The 19,809-nt window shown below is 44.4% G+C and overlaps 1 pseudogene; it reads left to right on the top strand.

Moving 5' to 3' along the window:
* The first annotated feature begins 9,962 nt into the window (after window positions 1-9,962).
* Window positions 9,963-10,080, top strand: LOC126098332 (5S ribosomal RNA; annotated as a pseudogene).
* The last annotated feature ends 9,729 nt before the right edge of the window (window positions 10,081-19,809 follow it).

Genomic DNA, 19,809 nt, shown 5'->3' with positions numbered 1-19,809 from the left:
GAGCACAAAAGTTCTGCATCGTCATTGATCAACTCACCATCAGCAAACTGTCCTCCATCTTAAAATTTTAGAAAGCATTCTTTCGCTGAATATTTAACAGCGATCGTTATTAAATATTAAAATTCAGTAAAGCAGTCTCGATCGCAACAGATTTTTATTATAGCTGGCCCAGCTTCGGTCTATGATTTAGACCGTCTTCAGGCTGTAAGCACTACAATTCAGTAATGATACATAGAGGAATTTCTATACAGAGAGATGGTAATATGGCCAAAAACATCTAAAATAAAAGCTACTATAATAACAAAATAAGACGCTATACCCAAGATGGTGGCTGGTGGCGGCGGACGGACCGAAATCTGTAAGAACGCGGTCGTCACCTGCCGAATAAGGCGGCATTACCCGAGAACATACACTGTAAGCTCCATCCATCGCCTACGGCATTAAATCATTGGCAACCAATTATCTACTTATTACTTGTGTATAGATGGACTTTAGAAGAAAAATGGATACGAAAATACATACATAATGGCTGACAACAAATTCAGTGACAATCTATTTAAAATTAAGAAACTCAGTAACAGACATGATTTGAATAGTTTTATGAATAGACGGCCCTCTACGGGCATCTGTGCGAACTCGTTGAAAGTAGTCGTAGCAGAGACGGTTGTGTCAGTTACCATAGCAAAGACCCGCCGGTGTCGATAATTAAACGCTCCACTGAGATCCACCAGAGCCGCAACGCTGAGGAGGCGGCTATCCGACGGCTTGGAATTGGATCGTCGTGTTTCAGCTCTGAAAGACGATAGTTGTGGAAACTAACTGCCACAATCCGGCCTCAAGTGGTCAGAAGAAATAACTGAAGCAATGAATCGCAAGTACTGCGCACTACTGTCAAAGAATCTGAATATAGAACATGAACAAGTGCTGGCGTCAAAATCTGTGGGTGTTGTTTAGTATTAGACAAAATGTTTCCAATAATGTAATAGTATAACGACCTTATAAACACATTTTGTGTGAAATATCACAAAAGTAAGGTCTTCCAGATGTTTCAAAATGAACAATACAGAATATGAAAGCATTACCACGTTTACTAGCGACAGAAAATCGTGTAATGAAAGCAACACATTTAGCATACGTAAAATACACTCATTTACGTAAGTACAAGAATAAGTTACCGCTAAAGAGAACAATTTGTCACGCCATTATTATTTCAACTAAAATTATTAAAATCTTAAAATATTTGGTTAAAAGAAAGCGAAATTAAGAGGCCATCAATGGGCATAACTATGGTATGACAATACGTAAGGCGATACGATTCGTAACTAGTACCGAGCGAGGTGGCGCAGTGGTTAGCACACTGGACTTACATTCGGGAGGACGACGGTTAAATCCCGCGTCCGGCCATTCTGATTTAGGTTTGCCGTGATTTCCCTAGATCACTCCAGGCAAATGCCGGGATGGTTCCTTTCAAAGGGCACGGCCGATTTCCTTCCCCATCCTTTCCTAATCCGAGCTTGTGCTCCGTCTCTAATGACCTCGTTGTCGACGGGACGTTAGACGCCAATATCCTCCTCCTCCTCCGTAACTAGTACAATTCGCAAGTGATAATGAATGGACCTCTTGAGTCTTATATAAAAGTGTAAGGAGCAAACTTCAGCAGTCTTACAGTAAACCATAAAACAGCTCAGAGAAGTACCTTTCCCTAAAATCTAGATGTTTATTCAACAACGATAGTGGTTTATTTTTCAAATGTGCATAAATTTCCATCTTCTCAATACTGTTAAGTAGTAATTCCTTAAGTATGTTGTGAAAAATTCTCAAGTTACTGTCAATGTAACATTTTGCATACTTATTCCGCGTCAAACGCTGACCAGACAGTGATTTGTTGCGAGAGACACGTACTGTACGTTCCTTGTACCGCAACGTATTCTTTCTGTCTGGCCAATACATTGCATATTACAGTCTTGGCCAGACAGGAAGAAGCTCTGCGTTGTGATAATGCAGTGTCTGTGTTGTTTAGAAGTAAGATGCAATGTTCCTTCGGATATGCAAACATGCCCGAAGGAACAGTCACTGCGGCGACTACAGCCGTTATGAAATGTATCCGTAGTTGCGAATATAAACAACCATCAGCTGTATAATGGAATGACGACACTGAAAATTTCTGCCGAACTCGACTCCGGATTTCTCGCTTATCGCGAGCGGTAGTCTTACCCATTTTTTGTTATCTCATTTTGTTCAAAAATGGCTCTGAGCACTATGGGACTTGACATCTGAGGCCATCAGTCCCCTAGAACTTAGAACTACTTAAACCTAACTAACCTAAGGACATCACACACATCCATGCCCGAGGCAGGATTCGAACCTGCGACCGTAGCGGTAGCGCCGTTCCGGACTGAAGCGCCTAGAACCGCTCGGTCACACCGCTCGGCTACACCGCTCATTTTGTTCCTTGCATTTGGTCGGCGCGGACGCCCTATGACACCTGTTCAAGTTCATAGTTGATCTGTTCACTCAGTTTTTTTTTATTATTATTATCACAGAGAGCAGCTAACCCTCTGACCGAACACGCTGAGCTATCGGACCGTCTACCATTAGGCTATCCGAGCTAGCTTCAACGCCAGCCCCAAACTTCCATATGTCGTCAACCATGTGCCTGCAACGTACACTCGTAAATCCATTACGTACGTACTGTACAGGGGAGACATTTTAATTTTAGGTCGCTTGACCTGTGTCGGCTGATCAATACGCTCACGATAAACGGGAAATGCGGGTTCGAGTTACGGTGCGGCACAAATTTCAGTGCCGTCATTCCATAACACATACGCTGGTTGTCCTATTCGCATCTCAATTATATTTCATGTACTTCGCGTTGTGGTTTAAGGAACATATAACAGGTGTTTCTAGCAACAAATCACTATTATATCAACATTTGACACAGAACAAGCATGCAGAGAAGTCTTCACAATGCACGTAAGGGATTACTACCTAACAGCCTTGAGAAGATGGAAATTTATGCACACTTGGAAAATAAACCTCTATCATTGTTGAATGAACAGATTCATTAAAATCTATTTCTTTGAACTATTTTTTGATTTACTGCAAGAGTGATGAAGTCTGCTCCTTACACTTTGATACAAAAATCAGGAGCTCCATACATTGTCACTTACCACTGGGGCGAACAATACTAGTTAAGAATCATATAACTGAGGTCATCGTATCATAGATGTACCCATGGATGGCCCCTTGATTTTCTTTCCTTTCAACTAAATAAAAATATGTCTCTGAGTACTATGGGACTTAACTTGTGAGGTCATCTGTCCCCTAGAACTTAGAACTACTTAAACCTAACTAATCTAGGGACATCACACACACCCATGCCCGAGGCAGGATTCGAACCTGCGACCGTAGCGGTCGCGCGGTTCCAGACTGTAGCGCCTAGAACCGCTGGGCCACCACGGCCGGCTTCAACAAAATAATTTAGGATTTTAATAATTCTAATACAAAAAATAATGGCGTGGGAAACTGTTCTCTTGAACAGTCATTTATTCTTGTACTTATGTAAATGACTCAGATTTTACGTATACTAAATGTGCTGCTTTTATTACACGATTTTCTGTCGCCAGTAAACGCGGTAATGCTTTCATACTTCGTGTTGTTGATTTTGAAACATCTGGACGACCTTACTTTTATGATAATTCGCACAGAATTTATTTATATGGCCAACGAGTTCACACATATGCCCATAAGAGGGCAGTCTACACATAAAGCTGTTACTGCTTTTCGTTATTTTAAATAGATTGCACAGGATATGTTGTAAGCTATTATATATGTAGTTTTTGTATGTATTTTCGTACCAAATTTTTCTTCTAAATTCCAGCTATACCATTTACTGTAACGTACCTCATGTAATGAGTACATGGTTGTCTGCTTGTGCTGTAATGCCGTACGCGATAGGCAGAGCTTACAGTACATACTGTCGAGTAATGCTGCCTTACTCAGCAGTTGACGTTTCGTGTTCTTGCGGATCTTGCTCTGTCAACCGCTGCCAGCCGCCAGCTTGGGTATAACGTCTTTTTCTGTTATTATTGTAGCTTTTGCATTACAGTGCCTACCATATAACGAAACTAGTCGCCAACTATAATAAGCATCTGTTGCTATCGAGACTGTTTTACTGAATTTTAATGATTTCCAGCTCTTGCTATGTTAAGTACACTCTTATAAGATGCTAGTACCGCTGGGATGTCACTGCTTTTGTTCTGAAAAGTTGAAAACTGTGCTGCATAAAACACTACGTCACTTAGATGAAAGACATTCACGAAGAAAATTGTAGACCTCTCGTGACAAAAGTAACATATGTCAGGTATATCAGGCGTCGTCTGACCAGCATTTTTAGGATCAGTTAATTTCCCATCTGTTGACAACCCGAAAATAAGCAGTACTCATCCTTGTGAAAGGTGTTATAATGGCTTTCTACAACAAACTTCCGCTGAACCACAAATATACTGCCATATATTAAAACTTTTTGAATTTTCTTTTTCCTGCACAAAGAAAAACTAACTCCATTCCTTTTTAAGCGACGCCAAATCTCCCCTTTTCCATTTCTTTGACTGACACTGCATTTTCTGTTGCTTGTAATGTAACGTACCCTACTGGTGATCGCTGCCCATAAACTTCGGTAACTAAAGCCGTTATTAGACTGTCGCAAACTAAGAACTGTCGCCGTGCCTCTGTGCCTGCCCCAGTGTATGCTTGCACGCGAGCAGCACTCACGGGCACAGCTGGGGGCTAACGAGACGCGTGGAACGTTTGCCTGCCCCTGCTCTACGTAAGAAAAGAAGAAGCAGCAAACTGAAGAAAGTATATATCAGTTCGGATATGGATAAATGTGTTATCAGGTAGACAATTCTACGACGGTATCAATAAAGAAACACCAATTTTGCGAAATCTTCACAGCTTTTGTCAAATGAAACTATATGCTTCGAGAGATCTTTTGAAGTCTCAAGCACGTATGATGTGTATCTGCAGACTATAGGGACGGGTATAAATTTGTACCAAGGCTGGAATTTGAATCCAGGTATCCTGCTCACTATCCAGACGCGCTAACCACTATGCCAGCTTAAGACAGAGGCTTTGCAGACCTGTGCAGACTACCCTTCCACGCCTTTATCGTCAATCCAAACTCCCTTTCATCCCTCAGCCAGCTTGGTATTCCCACTATACTGGAACAGCATTGCAAAGGTTCTCTAATTCTATTCGTTGGATGCTGGAGTGCTATTCCAATACAGTTGGAGAGCCTCTCCAATGCTGTTCAAGTTTAGAGGCAGTAGCAAGTTGGAAGTTGGCTGAGGTGTGAAAGGGAATTTGGATTCAGGAGGGAGGTGTGCAAGGGGCAGTCTGCACAGGTCTGCAAAGCCACTCTGTCCGTATGGCGTAGTGGTTAGTGCATCTGCTAAGCGAGCAGGAGATCTGCGTTCGAATCCCGGGCCTTGTACAGATTTTTATCCGTTGCTTCAGTGTGCTTATACACTTCACAGATTTTGTTCTACAGAACTACCCTGTAAGGCTTACGATGAAATGCGGAGATAAATTATGCTGTCTATAGGATTTGGTTTTAGAGGATGCCAAAATAACCAAGTCGTCAATCGAAATAACACGACGTACTTTCAAAAAGACATAGTACTTTTGGTTTTTACAAAAAATGATGCTTCAGTGGTTTATTTAGCTACAGGTCAAAATGGTTCAAATGGCTCTAAGCACTATGCGACTTAACATCTGAGGTCATCAGGCCACTACACTTAGAACTACTTAAACCTAACTAACCTAAGGACATAACACACATCCATGCCCGAGGCAGGAGTCGAACCTGCGATCGTAGCAACAGCGCGGTTCCGGACTGAAGCGCCTAGAACCGATTTAAAAAAAAATCTCATTTTGTTCGTTTTCGTTCTTTGTATCTGCTTTTTTTTTTAATCTTATTTTGTTCGCTTTTGTTCGTTGCGTCTACTCGGGGCGGACGTCGTAAGACATCCGTTTTAAGTTCGTTGATGATCGTATAACTCAGTTGTTTTTTTTTTATTACAGAGGGCACGTAACCCTCTGACCGAACACGCTGAGCTACCGTGCCGGCTGGCCACAGCGACAGGCTTGGTTACGGTACTCTGCGCAGTGCTATTGTGGAAGGAGTATTTTCAAGCAGAACTGCCAATCAGTGATTGTAGCACCATGCTGGGCATAGCTCTTCCACAGAGAAGTGTATTGGGAACCTTGTTCTTCATGTTGATAAAAACCACCCGACAGACAATGTTAATTGAAACCTCAGACTTTTTGCAGATTACACAGTTATCTATAATGAAGTACTGTCTGAAAATAGCTACAGAAATATTCAGACAGATCGTGATCAAAGTGGTGCAAAACACTGGCAACTTGTCTAAGTGTACAGAAATGTAAAATAACACATTTCACTAAAGAAAAAAAAGTATCGTATGAGTACTACATCACTGAGTCAAAACTGGAATGAAAATCATACAAAATACCTGGATGCAACAAATTTTTGGTTTATGAAATGGAAGAGGCAAGACAAGTGTGAGAGTTCAGTTCATTGGTAGAATACTGGGAAAATGCAATCAGATCATAAAGAAGACTACTTTCAAATCACTTCTGTTTCTCACCTTAGAATAACTCTTAAGTCTGTGGAACCCATAACAGATAGGGCTAACAGGGGGCACTGAACATACATAAAGAAAGGTGGCACCATTGGTCTCATGTTTATTTTATCACGAGAGAGCGCCGCGGAAATGTTGAGTAGCCGCAATTGGTAGACGTAAATCATCCCACGAAAGACTACTTACAAAATTTCAAGAACCAGCATTAAGTGAAGAAATCAGAAATATCGTAAATATCGTTTCCATAGAGACTGTAAAGACAAAAATATGTGAATTAAAACACGACAAAGGCATTTAAGCAGTCATTCTTCTCGCGCTCCACGAACGGTTGGAACGGGGGAAACATTAACATGTCGTACCATGCAAAGTACCCTCTGCCGTGCATTTCTCATTGGTATGGAGAGTACGATTGTAGATATACACTGCATGACATAACAAGTGAAGTAGCCAGAAGAGGAGGAGACAACGAAACGAAACTTCACTGGTTGGGAGGATACGTGATGTTATCTCAGTGATTGTAAAATCGTGTCAAATTTATGAAAAACTTGGCAGTACGAGCCCAATTACCAGTACGACGCTTCGCCCCTTCTGGCCTGGATGGATGCACTGATCTGGTTGGGAAGGGTACCACAAAGCCGTTGTGTCCGCTCCTGAGGCAAGGTAACCCACAGCTATTGTAAGTGGTTCTTGATATCTTGAATACAAGCACTGGGATGCAGCTGACGTCCAAGCTGGCCCCGCACGTAACCTGGGGATCTTGCTGGTTACTGGAGTACCTCAGCGTAATGCAGACAGTTCAGAGAAACACCTGCCATATGAGGACGAGCACTGTCCTGTTGAAAAATGGTATCACGGTACTGTCACATGATAGATAACACATGACGGCTCAGGATGTCCCTGACGAACTATTGTGCTTTCAGAGTTCTCTCGGCCACTGCCAGCCATGACCGAAGTGCTTACCAATGGCTCCACATAGTATGACGCCAGGGTTATCACCACAATGCCTTTCCAAAACATTGGGAGAATGGAACCTCTCCCCAGGTCCCCGCCATAATACCCAACGATGGCCATTCGGGGTAGCGCAGAACGGCAATTCATTGCTGATCGCAATGTGATGCCATTCATCAGCAGTCCATGCTTCCCGGTCACGACACAAATCCAAATGGAGGTGTTTCTTCTGTGTTTTTAATGGCAGCCTACACATGGGATAGTAATTACCTGGTCTGGTAACAGCTTGTCTCCAACCAAAGATGCGGGATGGTATACAGCGGTGCAGGGAGTTCATTATGTGTTCTCGGATGGCAGGTGCAGGTGTCAAACGCTTACAGTGTGCTTGGTGCACAATGTGCCGGTCCTCGCTTGTGGTGGTCAGACTTGATCGACAGAATCCTTGACGACCAGTCTACCTGCCCTAGCATTCCCGCACTCTCCAACATCGCGCGACTGTCATGCTTGAATGCATGCAAATTTCGATATTACGCGATTCGACCAGACGGCTAATTGAAGACCCCACAATGAGGCCCCCTTTCAAACGTTGTCAGGAGCTGCTTGCACTCTCTCAGACGATTACGCAGTACCTCCGTGTCCTCAGATCAATCAGCATCTGGCGTAGTCTGTCGCTGACTGGTGGACTTTTGTCCTTGGTCCGAGATTTTAGGAGTTTGAGCAAAAAAGTGCCGATTTTCCTTTTTTTCTGACTGGTTGGTGTTGATGGTGACCTCTCTTTCATGACATGTCCTAATTTTTAACTGAAACGGATAAAAACGTGAACTGCAACAGGTTAGCGGTTATCAGAAGACTTGGTCTTCTATGTCCTCCTCATCTTCTTGTTCATCTGTAGAAGGATATAAAGTTCTTCTGCGGGTGACTTCCTTCTTTCCGACTGGTCCTCCTCCTTTATCCACTGGCCCGAAACTTCGATAACATGTGCCGAGCACTTAGGAATGAATACCGGCTGAGCGTTGATGCATTCCTTCTTCGAGAGGACGTCGTACATGATTCCTTGTGACCCAGGTAAATCACGCGACTTTTGGGGAAGGGGAGGTCTGGGATCATTAGCAGGGTGAAGGGATACGAATTATCAAGGTGAGGATAAGTTCCGACTCGAAGGGATTCGGCAATCTTCAGCACCGCCTGTGTGCTGTGCTTGTCAGAGAGTGGCAAGCAGACGTCTGGCTCCTCCGCCGGTGCAGCCTCTCCCTAGGAGGCTGCTGTGGTAGGCGTCTCTTCGCTTTCCTGTGTCTGCTGCGTGACATCCCCTTCGGAAAGGTGAGTAGACGTCTTTAGCTCTATGCGCGCCTCCTCGGCCTCCTGCTTTTCTGCAGGGGCCGGGGGAGCGTCCGTCTGTGTGGCGGTGCCCGCCACGGAAGAGGTGGCCACTGTGGCCGAGCGGTTCTAGGCAATTCAGTCCGGAACCGCACTGCTGCTACGGTCGCAGGTTCGAATCCTGCCTCGGGCATAGATGTGTGCAATGTCCTTAGGTTAAGTTAGGTTTAAGTAGTTCTAAGTCTAGGAGACTGATGACCTTAGATGTTAAGTCCCATAGTGGTTAGAGCCATTTGAACCATTTTGAGCCTCGGCAGAGGCAGACGTTTCCGCTTCCGCCGCCCTCAGCTCTAACTTCACAGCTGCAAATGGCGGCGGACGTCTTCGACCTCTGCTCTCAGTGCCGTCCGTTCCGCCTCCATGGCAGCTTTGACAGCTGCCAATGCGTCATCGGAAGCTGTTCGCAATTTGGCTTGCACGTGTTCTTCGTGGCGCCGCGGCCCGGTTCTCCCTCTTGGATGAGTTGGCAGGGATGGGGGGTGGGGTGGGGTGGGAGTGTTACCGCTGCTTCTTGCTCCGTGCCTCCTGATGCCACTTCTTCGTTGTGTTTCTTCGTTCGGCGGCTCCAGCTCTTGATCTGCGTAGAGTGGCTGCATGAACGCCGCCGCAAGTGACGCATATGGCAGCGACATCTCTTGGTTTGTGACATACGCGTGCATCAGGCATTTTCGCGCACTTAAAACAGGCGACTGTACCACTGTAGAACGTGGTGACGGGTCCCAAGTAATGGTAGCGGAGCATTTCTCTTCCTTCGCCTTCCACTTCTTGCCGTCGTGATCTTTCCCGGGCAGCATGAGCAACGATGCGACCCGCAGCGGGTCGAGCAGCGGAATAATCAACGTCTGCCGTTGTTCACACCTTTTATGTACCCTACCAGGCCTAGTGACAACAGTAAACAAACACAACACTAACGCTCTGTGGTGGCCATTCTACGTGTCACAAAAAATTACAACTCATATCATATACTCTCTCGGCAACGGTCTTGCCGCAGTGGCTACACCGGTTCCCGTGAGATCACCGAAGTTAAGCGCTATCGGGCGTGGTTGGCACTTGGATGGGTGACCATCCAGGCCGCCATGCGCTGTTGCCATTTTTCGGTGTGCACTCAGCCTCGTGATGCCAATTGAGGAGCTACTCGACTAGGAGTGATTATCATTTACTCTCTCACCGATGGTGTACACGTGTACAAAATTACGGTGACATCCGACCATCTTTTGTGGATTCTCCAGTTTTTTGGCTTGCGGTGTAGAAACTGTGCAACGTGTGGCAATGCTCCGTTTGAAAGTGTACACTGCTGACTGCTGCGACATCCCCTTCCTCTTTCTCAGGCGTAAAGACGACGGTGCTGCAGGTCTTCATTTTGCTATAAATTAGTTACAGTATACTAACATACGAACACACACTGTTACAATAGGAGATTTAATTATAGTGTACTATTATAACGTAGAATGATAATATGCTGACTCTAGAATAGACGCACAGTGAATCAAAAACTGTATTTACGGGTATAAAACGACCTGCTACAGTAGCCAGGCAGTAGAGTAAACGTCAATACCAGTAAATAAAATAAATAAAAATGAGATAATAAATAAGTAATGTTCGTAAATATGTATGTTGTACTACTATTCAAAACGTGTTGTTTGTTGGGCATTTTGGTGTAGCTTGAATGCAGCCGTGGTGGCGTTACTTTGCAGGGAGGGAGGGCGTGCCCGGGCCGGCGCAGTGGCCGCTGCCCCCGTGACAGCCCACCGGGCCGCCCCTGGCACGCCAGTAGGCCACCCGCCGCTGTCCCTGCCGCGTCTCCCACGCCCGCGCACGGACACCGACTGCCAGCCACAGAGGCACCACCACAGGTGAGTCTCGGGCGCACACCGTACAAGCACCTGCCTCTGCTAACCCTGCGACAGCCAGCAACAGTTACACGTTCTACATCTTTCAACTCTCTTACCGTTGTTTACACATTTACGAGCATTTTTCACTCTTTAGGGAAAGCTGTTTGTTACTAAAGTAATCAATAAATAACCACAACAGTTCAAGTAGGTAATTCAGTGCTTATCTTACAGGCTCCTGCATGATGTCAGCAAATCCGACAGAAGCTGTTGAAGTAGAATTGCTTTCCGTTCAGTCGACACGGATATCTCTCATGTTAGTCAAGCAGCGTTTTTAACTTCTGAAATACCTTTATTTGTAGACCGAGTAATGGGATAAACCCAAAGCTCTGTGTTGTGCGGGTGAGCAAAAACATTGTTCCGTTTCTCTGTTTCTAGGGATTTATATATTGTACCCAAAGACTGGAAAGTTGCACAGGTCACACCAATATTCAAGAAAGGTAGTAGGAGTAATCCACTAAATTACACGCTCATATCGTTAAAGTCGATATGCAGCAGGATTTTAGAACATATATTGTGTTCGAACATTATGAATTACCTCGAAGAAAACGGTCTATTGACATACAGTCAGCATGGGTTTAGAGAACATCGTTCCTGTGAAACGCAACTAGCTCTTTATTCACATGAAGTGCTGAGTGATACTGACAAGGGATTTCAGATCGATTCCGTATTTCTGGATTTCCGGAAGGCTTTTGACACTGTACCACACAATCAGCTCGTAGTGAAACTGCGTGCTTATGGAATATCGTCTCAGTTATGTGACTGGATTTGTGATTTCCTGTCAGAGAGATCACAGTTCGTAGTAATTGACGGAAAGTCATCGAGTAAAACAGAAGTGATTTCTGGCGTTCCTCAACATAGTGTTATAGGCCCTTTACTGTTCCTTGTTGTTGTTGTTGTGGTCTTCAGTCCTGAGACTGGTTTGACGCAGCTCTCCATGCTACCCTATCCTGTGCAAGTTTCTTCATCTCCCAGTACCTACTGCAACCTACATCCTTCTGAATCTCCTTAGTGTATTCATCTCTTGGTCTCTACGTTTTTTACCATCCACGCTGTCTTCCAATGCTAAATTTGTGATACCTTGATGCCTCAGAACATGTCCTACCAACTGGTCCCTTCTTCTCGTCAAGTTGTGCCACAAACCCCTCTTCTCCCCAATTCTGTTCAATATCTCCTCATTAGTTAAGTGATCTACCCATCTAATCTTCAGCATTCTTCTGTAGCATCACATTTCGAAACCTTCTATTCTCTTCCTGTCCAAACTATTTATCGACCATGTTTCACTTCCATACATGGCTACACTCCATACAAATACTTTCAGAAACGACTTCCTGACACTTAAATCTATACTCGATGATAACAAATTCCTCTTCTTCAAAAACGCTTTTCTTGCCATTGCCAGTCTACATTTTATATCTTCTCTACTTCGACCATCATCAGTTATTTTGCTCCCCAAATAGCAAAACTCCTTTACTACTTTAAGTGTCTCATTTCCTAATCTAATTCCCTCAGCATCACCCGACTTAATTCTACTACATTCCATTATCCTCGTTTTGCTTTTGTTGATGTTCATCTTATACCCTCCTTTCATGACACTGTCCAGTCCGTTCAACTGCTCTTCCAAGTCCTTTGCTGTCTCTGACAGGATTACAATGTCATCGGCCAACCTCAAAGTTTTTATTTCTTCTCCATGGATTTTAATACCTACTCCGAACTTTTCTTTTGTTTCCTTTATTGCTTGCTCAAGATTCCTTATCTACATAAACTGTCTACATAAACTATTTGAAGACAATCTGAGCAGCCATCTTCGGTTCTTTGCAGATGACGCTGTCGTTTATCGACTAATAAACTCATCAGAAAATCAAAACAAACTGCAAAACGATTTCGACGAAATATCGGAATGGTGCGAAAAGTGGCAGTTGACCTTAAATAACGAAAAGTGTGAGGTCATCCACATGAGTGCTAAAAGACACTCGTTAAATTTCGATTACACGATAAATCAGTCTAATCTAAAAGCCGTAAATTCAACTAAATACCTAGGTATTACAATTACGAACAGCTTAAATTGGAAGCAACACATAGAAAATGTTGTGGGGAAGGCTAACCAAAGACTGCGTTTTATTGGCATGACGCTTAGGAAATGTAACAGACCTACTAAGGAGACTGCCTACACTACTCTTGTCCGTCCTCTTTTAGAATACTACTGCACGGTGTGGGATCCTTCCCAGATATGACTGACGGAGTACATCGAAAAAGTTCAAAGAAAGGCAGCGCGTTTTGTATTATCGCGAAATATGGGTGAGAGTGTCACAGAAATGATACAGGATTTGGGTTGGAAATCATTAAAAGAAAGGTGTTTTTCGTTGAGACGGGATCTTCTCACGAAATTCCAGTCACCAACTTTCTCCTCCGAATGCGAAAATATTTTGCTGACACTGACCTACATAGGGAGGAAGGATCACCACGATAAAATAAGGGCAATCAGAGCTCGTACGGAAATATGGCTCTGAGCACCATGGGACTTAGCTGCTGTGGTCACCAGTCCCCTAGAACTTAGAACTACTTAAATCTAACTAACCTAACGACATCACAGACATCCATGCCCGAGACAGGATTCGAACCTGCGACCGTGGCGGTCGTGCGGTTCCAGACTGTAGCGCCACTCTGGCCGGCGTACGGAAAGATGAACCCTCTGCCAGGCACTTAAATGTGATTTGCAGAGTATCCACGTAGATGTAAATGTATGCTATACAGCTTCACGGGTTTCCAGTAGCTTCAATTCAGAAGTGTCCGTCACATTTCGAGAAGAATTTTTCAGCATCAGGAGCCAGGAAGAGCGATTTTTCCTGAAATATCGCAAAATCACTACAAAGTGAAAAGGTTGAAAACATGATAAACCTGAGTTTCTCCTGGCGCACAAAATGTTCAAACAACTTACGCTAATGCACATGGGTGAGCATCCCGTCATGTGTGTGTGTGTCTTTCTGCATATGTCGCATTATGGTTCGTGGTCGGTGTAGCCCTGCCCTGCCAATTTCCTTGGACAGCGCTCTCGGGTCGCATTTGTGCCCAGAAAATGACAGCGCGTACACCCTTCGTACTTCTTTTTCGGTGACTTCTGAAGTATTTCAGAGTTTGAAACAGCGAACAACGTTACCGAGCGTGTTTACAATAGGCGACATGCAGGTGTACAGAGCTGCGAAGAAGCAATACCCGCTCTGAAATTAGGAAGGCTTCCACGACTCAGCCAAAAACAACGGGGCGTAGTCTTGTTGGAATGCATGATGCAGGAATGTACCGGATGAAAGGTATTCGATGCTTTCCGTTAGACGTAATTACGTCTCCCACTCCGTTCCTTTCCCCGATCCCTCGAATTGTTTTCCAGTCTCTCGTAGCAATTCCCAACCTCCATCTCTCTAATACCCGTCGTGGGCAGCACTGGGATTTTGAGTGATCTTCGCACTGAAATTCTCTGTTCACTGCCCTAAGTTAAAACTGCAAATAAAGACCAACTATAAACATTCTGCTTCTGATGCATTGAAAGCTTAGTTATGAAAATTCTCTTCATTTTACCAGAAGCACTCAAGAGCATATTTAATCTTCTGTTTATTTCTTTTGCTGTCCATCCAACCGTTTACTTCAGTCATCATAAATTCATAAACTAGTTCTATGATGTAATTGTTAACTTGAACAAGTGTAGCAGAGTATTTGGGTGGAATGGGTTTCGATTGGAGGTTGTGTAGGAGTGGGCTGAATTTTACAAATTATTAAACAGAAAATATTCTTCTTGAAAACACAGAAATAGTGGTAAACAGAACTTAATTTATAGCCCAATACGGTTATTGAAAGCAGAGATCGATTAGAGATTAACAATGTGAAATACCTCTTACACAATTAAAACCAAATTCAAATAGACTTCGACCCAGTAGACTGAATCTGTTGAACGACAATAAAGGTACTAAAATTAGCTCCCACAATTAACCTCAGGACAATAAACTAGAAGACAGCTATCTGACCTAATTAAGGCAACTCACATTAGCACTCAACTAAATTTGGATGTACAACCACTCCCATCACCAACTTGTCACTGAAGCAAAGCTACTGTCAGCCATATACCGGACTATCTACACAAATTTCAAAACGTACAAAACCGATCAATCTTTCAGGATATGATAATAAGAGGATTTTCAGTAAAATGGTCTACGGTCGCAGGTTCGAATCCTGCCTCGGGCATGGATGTGTGTGATGTCGGTTGGTTGGTTGTTTGGGGAAGGAGACCAGACAGCGTGGTCATCGGTCTCATCGGATTAGGGAAGGATGGGGAAGGAAGTCGGCCGTGCCCTTTCAGAGGAACCATCCCGGCATTTGCCTGGAGTGATTTAGGAAAATCACGGAAAACCTAAATCAGGATGGCCGGACGCGGGATTGAACCGTCGTCCTCCCGAATGCGAGTCCAGTGTCTAACCACTGCGCCACCTCGCTCGGTGTGTGTGATGTCCTTAGGTTAGTTAGGTTTAAGTAGTTCTAAGTTCTAGGGGACTGATGACCTTAGAAGTTAAGTCCCATAGTGCTCAGAGCCATTTGAACCATTTTAGTAAAATGGTGTAAACAAAATTAACCACGTTTGCAGCATAAAATTAACAAGCTCATCTTCTGTACAATGGTACATACAGAATCAATCATGCCCAAGCGTAAATATAATAAAGCAACATGGCTCTTGCTTTTACAGAAAACATATGCACACCTAGTTCACATCTGTATACCTAGGTTCGCGGGACCCGTAGATAGCTCCTAGGTGTACCAGCTTGGAGAAGGCTTCTGTTCGTGGCCCTCCACCAACATTTGGCACTCGTCCACCGCCTCAAACTGCTCCGATGGCGACCAGCAGATCGCATGGATGGCCGTATTTACGATATGCACGGCATCAGGAACAGCCCGTGCTGCCCGCAACTCAACTTCAGGCGGCCATCTCTTTCCGCCACCGGAGTGAAGTCCAGCGAGCACTGTCGCTTGTAGTCCAAGGCCCGACTGCTCTATCTGGGCCGACCACTAGTGAACCGAAGAGTCCGGCTTGAGTCCCTCACCCCACTCGTGCAGCACCCATCCAGGCTCGGAGCGGTGCCAGCAGCGTCGCAAGCGCCGCATTCCATGGCTTATAAGTTCACGGCACATCAGTTTCTTTCAGATGGGTTGATTATACTTTTTCCTAACCTTATAACGGCTTTTGCGGTACACTATCTATTGTGCCCTGCCCACTCGTCTTATATAGGGCGCCCAGGAAGCCGCCTTCTCGGATCGCCAGACAATTCGAGCAAATCGCATTAGTGGAGTTTATTACAGTAAGTTAAATTCATAATGCTTAACTTTGCGTATTCACAAAAGTGTGTCGCAAGCAAATGGCGTCATGTAAATAATCAAAGTTCTTCGGTATATACAATTCGTAAGTCACTGCTGTAGCGTTTGTATGACGGCTCGTCTTCCACGCCGCTGCGGCTAGGCGGCGCGGCGCTTGTATTCTCTTAGTATAGAGGCCGCTCCTGTCTTGGTGTCGTCCTAGAGAGGGGTTCCTCAACATACTATTGGCTGACGTCGTCTCACAGCCCTCCCTGTTCTTCCGCTTTTTATCGTCGTGCAGACGCTTGTCGTTACGCCGGAACACTATCAAACTTGCTCTGTTAGGTTCCTCCACAAGTTTTTGAAGTCTATCTGCACTAAAAATAATGTTGGTTCAGGCATGAGCCATGAACACAAATTCCCTTTACATTTTTCAAGTTTAAGGATCGGAAAACTTTCCGTAGGTGTACTGGGATTAGTTTCACTATATTAATCAACATCGCACCAATTCCTTGTTGCTTTAAGACTGGTTGTACAGATTTTATGAATCCCAGACACAAGGTAATACATACTCAGTGCTCCACGTCGTAGTTTCTCCTACGGTTGCCGTGGTTCATGGAGCTGTATTCACTTCTAAGGCAAGGTTGTTCTTTGTCTGTTTAAAATACAGTGGTTTTTCTTTATCGAGAATTTTTTTGCACTTCGTAGACGAGACTGGTAAGTGTGTCGGTATTTGTATGACTTTTGTCTCTCTTCTATCTTGCGAAACCGATTACAGTTATAGAACTATTCTAGTTTTCGAGAATTATCTTTCACTATACATGTTCCGTAAATAATTTGCAAGTTCCTTTTGTATTACTTTTCCTCCATTCACTTTTCTATTGACGCTTTCTTTTCTTCATATCTTGAATTGCTGTGCTCTACGTCCACGCAGCTGTAATTCCAGAATGATACTATTTCCTGTATTAACTGTCTATGTTTCTGATTCATCGCCTGAAATAAATTACTCATAAAACGTTTTGCACAATCCTTGTCCCGCCACAAGACGTCACGCAGCCGCCACACGTTAAAACCCACACCACTGCGCGGCATACGTGGCTGAGCAGCTTGGTGGCGGCGCTGCGCCGCGTGCATCGCGACACAGGCGCCACCTGGCGAACCTTCGCAGAACATCTAGCAGTACGAGGAGTGTGGTTTTGGACGGCGAGCGAATATCGACCAGGACCAGAGCTCAGTAGCGGAAGGGGCTGTTGACGCCGTGGCGGACGGTAACAACAAGGAAGAGGGTGTTGGTCGGAGACTTGCGATACGGCGACACTGGGCGAAGTTTGCTTCAGGGTTATCTGGCTGGCTATTACCGAAGCAGCGTAATAGCCTGTGTGAGCGGTGTGAGTGTGTTATTTAGGCAGGGCTCATCTCTTCTGTTGCAAGTCTGCAGATGTTATTAAGTGGTGTGCGCTGCTGTATCTACTGTGTTCGAGTATAATGACTTTTCTGGAGATTAGAAATCTACTCCGTAGGAATCAGCATGGGTTTCGAAAAAGACGGTCATGTGAAACCCAGCTCGCGCTATTCGTCCACGAGACTCAGAGGGCCATAGACACGGGTTCACAGGTAGATGCCGTGTTTCTTGACTTCCGCAAGGCGTTCGATACAGTTCCCCACGTCGTTTAATGAACAAAGTAAGAGCATATGGACTATCAGACCAATTGTGTGATTGGATTGAGGAGTTCCTAGATAACAGGACGCAGCATGTCATTGTCAATGGAGAGAAGTCTTACGAAGTAAGAGTGATTTCAGGTGTGTCACAGGGGAGTCTCGTAGGACCGTTGCTATTCACCATATACATAAATGACCTGGTGGATGACATCGGAAGTTCACTGAGGCTTTTTGCAGATGATGCTGTGGTGTATCGAGAGGTTGTAACAATGGAAAATTGTACTGAAATGCAGGAGGATCTGCAGCGAATTGACGCATGGTGCAGGGAATGGCAATTGAATCTCAATGTAGACAAGTGTAATGTGCTGAGAATACACAGGAAGATAGATCCTTTATCATATAGCTACAAAATAGCAGGTCAGCAACTGGAAGCAGTTAATACCATAAATTATCTGGGAGTACGCATTAGGAGTGATTTAAAATGGAATGATCATATAATGTTGATCGTCGGTAAAGCAGATGCCATGAGATTCATTGGAAGAATCCTAAGGAAATGCAATCCGAAAACAAAGGAAGTAGGTTACAGTACGCTTGTTCGCCCACTGCTTGAATACTGCTCAGCAGTGTGGGATCCGTCCCAGATAGGGTTGATAGAAGATATAGAGAAGATCCAACGGAGAGCAGCGCGCTTCGTTACAGGATCATTTAGTAATCGCGAAAGCGTTACGGAGATGATAGATAAACTCCAGTGGAAGACTCTGCAGGAGTGACGCTCAGTAGCTCGGTACGGGCTTTTGTCGAAGTTTCGAGAACATACCTCCACCGAAGAGTCAAGCAGTATATTGCTCCCTCCTACGTATATCTCGCGAAGAGACCATGAGGATAAAATCAGAGAGATTAGAGCCCACACAGAGGCATACCAACAATCCTTCTTTCCACGAACAATACGAGACTGGAATAGAAGGGAGAACCGATAGAGGTACTCAAGGTACCCTCCGCCACACACCGTCAGGTGGCTTGCGGAGTGTGGATGTAGATGTAGATGTAGATGTACTGACAAGGGAACTCCCCGCGCACCCCCTCAGATTTAGTGATAAGATGCCCCAGCGGGTATATCGTCAGAAACTGAACGCGGATCAAGCATGCAAACACGAAGAAAGTGTACTGATCCCTGAAAAAAGAAGCAAAATCGAAACAGTGAACGGTCCAAGCTCAAGAGGTGCAACATCGAGCGAATTTATACAGCCATGGCGCTGTCGTCATGTGGTCACGGTGTTGGACTGCGAAGGGGGAGATTTCATGGTCCAAGCTTCCTCGTGACCCATATAATTTCACACAGCTATGAACTGTCCGTTCAGTCATTGACAAGTCTATTCGCAAGTTTTCAAATTTGTGCCTGTGTCGTGGTGTAACGTCAGTTTGCAACAACCTGGTATAAGGAAGGGACCTCCACACGTACGTACTTCCCGTATGTTCTACACAAGGGCCACATGTTATGACTCTTGCGTTCCGTTTTGGAACTTTTGACTCTTGAATTTCTTTGTTGTAACACAGTTCACGGTAATCTCCAAGAATGATTGCCTATCGAACGCGTGGTATTCTAACGATATATATTGAACGTGCGATTCGATGTCGACCATACGATTCTGGTGGCGCGAGTTATGGATTTCTCTAGAGCAACGATAAAAGACGAACATTTATTACTTTATAGTTAATAACAAATGAAAGTACGAGTAGTTCGTGCACTATTGCTCGTGTTGTGTAAGCTCCCAGCAGCAATTCTTTTTTCCATAACCTGGGTACACTCTTTCTGTGTCAGAGATTGCAGGAGAGTATCAGTATGGTCAATTTTTCCAGGCAACCTCAAGTTGTAGAAATATAGATATCGGAAGAGGTATAACTTTCCACGCAAAATAAATGAGGAATTAGAGTTCGTC

Source organism: Schistocerca cancellata, chromosome 1, assembly GCF_023864275.1.
Source record: "Schistocerca cancellata isolate TAMUIC-IGC-003103 chromosome 1, iqSchCanc2.1, whole genome shotgun sequence".
Taxonomy (NCBI): domain Eukaryota; kingdom Metazoa; phylum Arthropoda; class Insecta; order Orthoptera; family Acrididae; genus Schistocerca; species Schistocerca cancellata.
This window is presented reverse-complemented; position numbering and strand designations above follow the sequence as displayed.